This window comes from Eretmochelys imbricata, chromosome 16, assembly GCF_965152235.1.
Source record: "Eretmochelys imbricata isolate rEreImb1 chromosome 16, rEreImb1.hap1, whole genome shotgun sequence".
In the NCBI taxonomy this organism is placed as follows: domain Eukaryota; kingdom Metazoa; phylum Chordata; order Testudines; family Cheloniidae; genus Eretmochelys; species Eretmochelys imbricata.
Window position 1 is genome coordinate 27,135,927 of NC_135587.1, and position 5,301 is coordinate 27,141,227.

Sequence of the window (5,301 nt, forward strand, 5' to 3'; positions counted from 1 at the left end):
TGCTGTTTGTAAATTAAAATGCTTCTAGAGCAAACCAGTGTTGTCAGTGTATAATTTCATTATTTATTTTAAACATTAATGGACTCACATCATCTGTCACATTTTTATAAAACCTCTATATAAAAGGTTACAATTTAATAAAGGTGTTCCTTTATTAAATGCCAGAGGCAAATCTGTTCCATGAAGTTCCTCTACCTTTAGTGAGCCAGCTAGTGAGTCCTCAGCAGCCTACTGACTTGGTACCATGCTGCAGAGAGCATGACTTATCATAAATCCTAGAAATGTCATAGATTGTCCTATCATAGAATCATAAAAATGTAAAACTCATCCAAAAGAAACTTCTCAATATTAGGTATTACTGTCTACAGTTAATATACTTTGCATACAGATTTAAGGTTAGTAGCTATGTTCTGCCTCCACAGTTGGATATCATTCTGTGCCCTCATGGAGTAGTAGAGGCCACCACAGACCTCCATTAAGTATACAATTCATTTCCTAACAAAAGAAAAAGGTGAGATTAGAAATATGAGTGTCCAGCAATTGTGGACAAGTACTTGACAAGTCTATCTAAAGTTGGCAAACAGTGCCTTATACCTTGCTTTCACAGCTAGACTGATGAACACTCAAGGAGGTGCCATGTCACCAGTGATTTCCAATAGTGAAATATGATCCCACCATCAGCCAAAGGCATACTCCATTAATCTGCTGAGACAGACCAGTCCTTCCTTGGGTGGTGGTTTGCAGAAGAGTGATTTTTGCCTGCAGCCCTGGCTGCAATCTTACAAAACACAAATGCTGCTATTTCATTACAACTAGAGCATGGGAATTGAGACTATTTTAACTTACTTCCATTGCGCATGTGAGTTATGCTTGTAAACAAAGGAAATTTATCTCATAGTAAAGTTGATTGGATTAGCACAGTATGAGTGATAGATTTACTGCTGTAACTTCTGTGGAGGCGAGGCTGAGTTAATTATATGTAAACTCTTTATTTTTATTAATGCTGGTGCAGCTGCAGGATGTATTTTTGAATAGCTGTTTTAGATTCTCCCCCCACATTTACTGGCTATAGTTTTTCAAAGATGATTTTAGTTGTATTTGCCACCCAGGCGTCTGTTCTCTCCAGATCCTCTTGTATTTGTTTTTTCCTTTCTTGTAGTTAATGTGGGGATAACCACTGGAATTAGCAATCCCTCTCAGAATGGAAGCAACTTTTCGTGTGGCCTCCACTGTGGGGAAATAAAGTTTATTGTATGCATTGGGGGAGGAAGTCTAATGAACTTGCTAGTTTCCTTTTAACTATAGAAGGAATGTTTGTGTACCATCAAGTGGTCTTAGAAGCTGTTGGCAGAGACGTACAGCAGCTATTTGAAGATATGTATATGGGACCTTGTGCAGCTACTCAGCAGTTTCTGCAGAATCTTTGCCACATTTTCTTCTACTTCAGTGCACAGAGCAGCAATCATTAGTGCTGCAACAGCAGTTCCAGAAGCAAGCCCAGGAACTGAGTGGGGTATTGCATGTAGGGCTGATACATTCCTGTGCTGCACGGTATTGTGTATTATATAGACTTGTTTATAGCCGGCAGAGTATGTGCACAGACAGCTGACATTGAGATTACACAATATTCATCAGCTTGCAGAAATCACTATTGGCACAAGAGTGTACAAAGGGCTGCCATGCTGCAACAACTGCTACAATGCAGCAACGCTCTTAGTTATTTCCATTGACATTTCTTTTCTGGGTAAAAGGATAGAGAAACTTCCTTCCTGTGGCACTGACTGCTGAGCATTTCCTAGGAGCTCAGAATGTTCATTTCTTTTTAAGTTTGTATAAAGCAAACTCCTTGAGAGAGAGAAAAATACCCCTGTTGTTCCCCCTGTGCCTTTGGGTTTAGAGGCAAGAGAAAGTTCTGGTGCATCTGTAATTTTTCAGTTTGTCTACCAAAGTCCATCAGCTTTAGCTTTGAGTGTTTAGAAGATAAAAGTGCATTCTGCAGAACATTGTGCTAACGTAATACCTTAATTTTTGTCTTGGCAGACTATCACAAATTCTTCAGGTTGCCAAACTTTAAAAAACCAAAACAAAAACACCCTCCCTCCCCACAATGATTCTATTATATTAATTCCTTTTGCAAAGCAGTAATAGTAACTATACTAATAGTTGAGAATTAAACCCTTCAATAAAAACAGAATTCCCACCCCAGTAGTGTACACGTCTTGTAATAGCATCTGGGAGTTAATAGCTATTTGATATCCTCTTATGATAGCACCTCTCCATTCAAGATATCCTAAAGAGCATCATAGGTTATATTTATACTACTGAGATGCAGCCATCTTTTTTGTGTGAAGAGTGATAACCTACTGCCCAGCTGTACCAGAACATTGTGTAGAGGAGGGGCCATTTGGCCAAGGACACTGGAGCATAGTGCATGTATTTATGAAAGTGCCTTTGAAAACTTTTATGCTCAAATGCGGTTTTCACTTTTCATGTAAAAGAGACCTGTTTAATCATGCTGACTGGACATTGCTTTCTGCCAAGCATAACTTAAATTTCACTGGAAGAACTCAGTACTCTTTTCTTGCCCCCTTTCGCCTTAGTTTAGTGAGTATGGTGTAAATTTTCCATGTTTGAGAGGGAAATGTTCATGTGCTAAACACTGACTTGTAATGCTTAATGCATCTTTGTCTACTGTTAGTTACTATCTACTATAATGCATAGGAGCCCTAGCTATGGACTGGGAGGACCCCATTGTGCTAGGTAATGTAAAAACAACAAAAAGTTGGACTTGCCCTGAAAAGCTTATAGTGTAAGTATAAGACGAGACAACAGGAACAAACAAATAGATGGGGAGAACATGGAAACAGTGAGACCATATTTGTCAGCATGGTAGGTAGTGGTATCAGCACGACAGTGGCATGGTGCCTATTAAAAAAACTTGGCAATGGCTAGGCCAAAGGAGAGTTTTAAGGGGGTAATGAGATAGCTTTGTGGACGTTTACAGGGAGCTCGTCCTACAAGTGAGGGCAGTGTGGGAGAAAGCAGAAAGGTGTTTGAACATTTAGGAAATGTGCGATGGAGGCTGGCATCATTTGTCTATTGGACATGGGAGACAATATTTTGATAGAGATGATAGGCAGGATGGGAATAGGCTGTGAAGGGCCTTGAAAGCGAAGACCAGCATCTTATGTTTGATGTGATATAAAATGGGGAGCCAGTGGAGGGATTTTAGAGGGGTGATAAGGTCAAAGAGAGAGGGTAAGGGAATGATCTTTGCAATTCTGACATATGACCAAAAAAATAAAAGTCAAGCTAGTAGTACTTACCATGAGTCAGCACCAGGCTGATGTTACAGGCATATTTATGTGCCACGGGCTCTAGGTGGCCCCCAAACTTATACATCTCAAGGTAGGCCTCCCCCCAAGCACCAGTGTGGGGAAGATTTCTCAGATGCAGAGCATCTGAATGCAAAATCACCGGCAGATTATCTTGAGTGCAAAGACTGAAGGGTCTACTATGCTTACCAATGGGATGACATGCATCAAAATACAGATTCTGAATTTTAATGTTAAATTATAGTGCAGCAGGTTTGTCACTGGTTTGTAGTTTCATATTGAAGGATCCTATCCTTCTGGTATCACAGTGACGCTTCGGGTAGGGAATGTGGGGAACTTCCTTGGCGTTTATATGCATGCATTATCCACAATACTTTTTTCATAAATTCAAAAATATTCCCTAGGATGCTCAGCACATGGTAAAATGATGTAGACATCTTGGATTTAACTATTTTCAAGATCGTTATTTTGCTGGGACAGAGCCGGAAAGCTGGTTAATGCTAGAGTACAAAATTTATTATGGCATACAATTCTAGCTTCACCTAGACTGTAGCCACTGAGACACTGCTGACCTTAAGCACTCCACATTTGTTTAATTTAAGTTGCAATAATTACAGTACCATAGTACAGTGTATATGGTTAAACTTCAACTAACTGCTTGTTTTAGGTCATGAGCCAGCATCTCCCATAATAAATACAATGTCCATGTATTAGCTGACTTGAAAGCACTTTGGGCCACTTCTAGAGCAAATATCCAACAAACAGTTGCACTGCATGAGCTAAAGTAACCTATTTTCTAAAGCAGTGGATCAATAAAATGTGAAAGAAATGATACTTTTAAACTAATTTCAAACAAAAAATTGACAGACACATGCACAGAAGAGAGACAAGGTGGGTGAGGTAATATATTTTATTATAAATTGGTCCAGTAAAAGATATTATCTTTCCCACCTTGTCTTTCTAGTATCCTGGAACCAACATAGTTATAACAACACACCAAACAATATGCATAGGCCACAAGTATGAAACACAAAGCTATGTAACCAATGTTCTTGTTCTACCCCTTTAATAATGAATGGGTCACTTTCTGCAAGCGTAGGAGTGTTAAATCAAATGGACTTTGTTTCCCCAAATTCCTTATGTGTTTTTTTGTTAGATGGCAGGGGCCTGGCTTACTATGGAGGCTACCGAATATAATGGGGTTCCAATCCTGACAAGCACCTGGATCCTCTCTAATCTAAATAATGATAAAGTGGGTGGAGTCTTGCTGTGCACTGTTACACAGCAGTGGCTTTCCACTTAGGACAACAGTGCAGAGTTGAACTTAGCTTCTCCACTGTGACATGATTATTTTGAGGCCTCACTCATTTACTTAGAGCTGGAGGGCACAGCCAGGGGCCCACTTATGCAATGGAGAAAAGGAACCCAGTAGAGGGATTTCTAGCAATCAGCTACTGACCCCTCAGATCTTGCAACTTGCTTTTAAATAAGAACAATTCTACAAGACCTTCTGGCTGCAATGCAAATGGTTGAGCTGTGTATTTCTAGACAGCCAGAAACTGTGTGTCTGCCCTGCAATGTAAACTCAGGCTCAAGCCTAACCTCCCTTCTATCTACATACAAATTCCACTGTTGCAGGACCCCACAGGTGCAGAGAGTCTGAGTCAAGCTGGGACCCAGGTATGACCAGGAAGGGTATAGGCTGACAGCCAAGTCAAATATTATGATTTTTGAAAATCTTGTTCATATAAAAAAAAGGTTCTACCAATCCTAAAGGATCAGACATAGTGGACATCAGTTTTGTGGTAGAGATAGTAAACTTTAGAATTGTAAAGAGTCCTTTTCAGAATCAGTTAATCAAGTTATAGTCCAATGTCCAAATATTCAATATCAGGGCAGTCCAGTTGGGACTGGAGATCTCAGTCTTACGACTCAAACTTCCCCCAAATAAAGCTTAAACAGATCA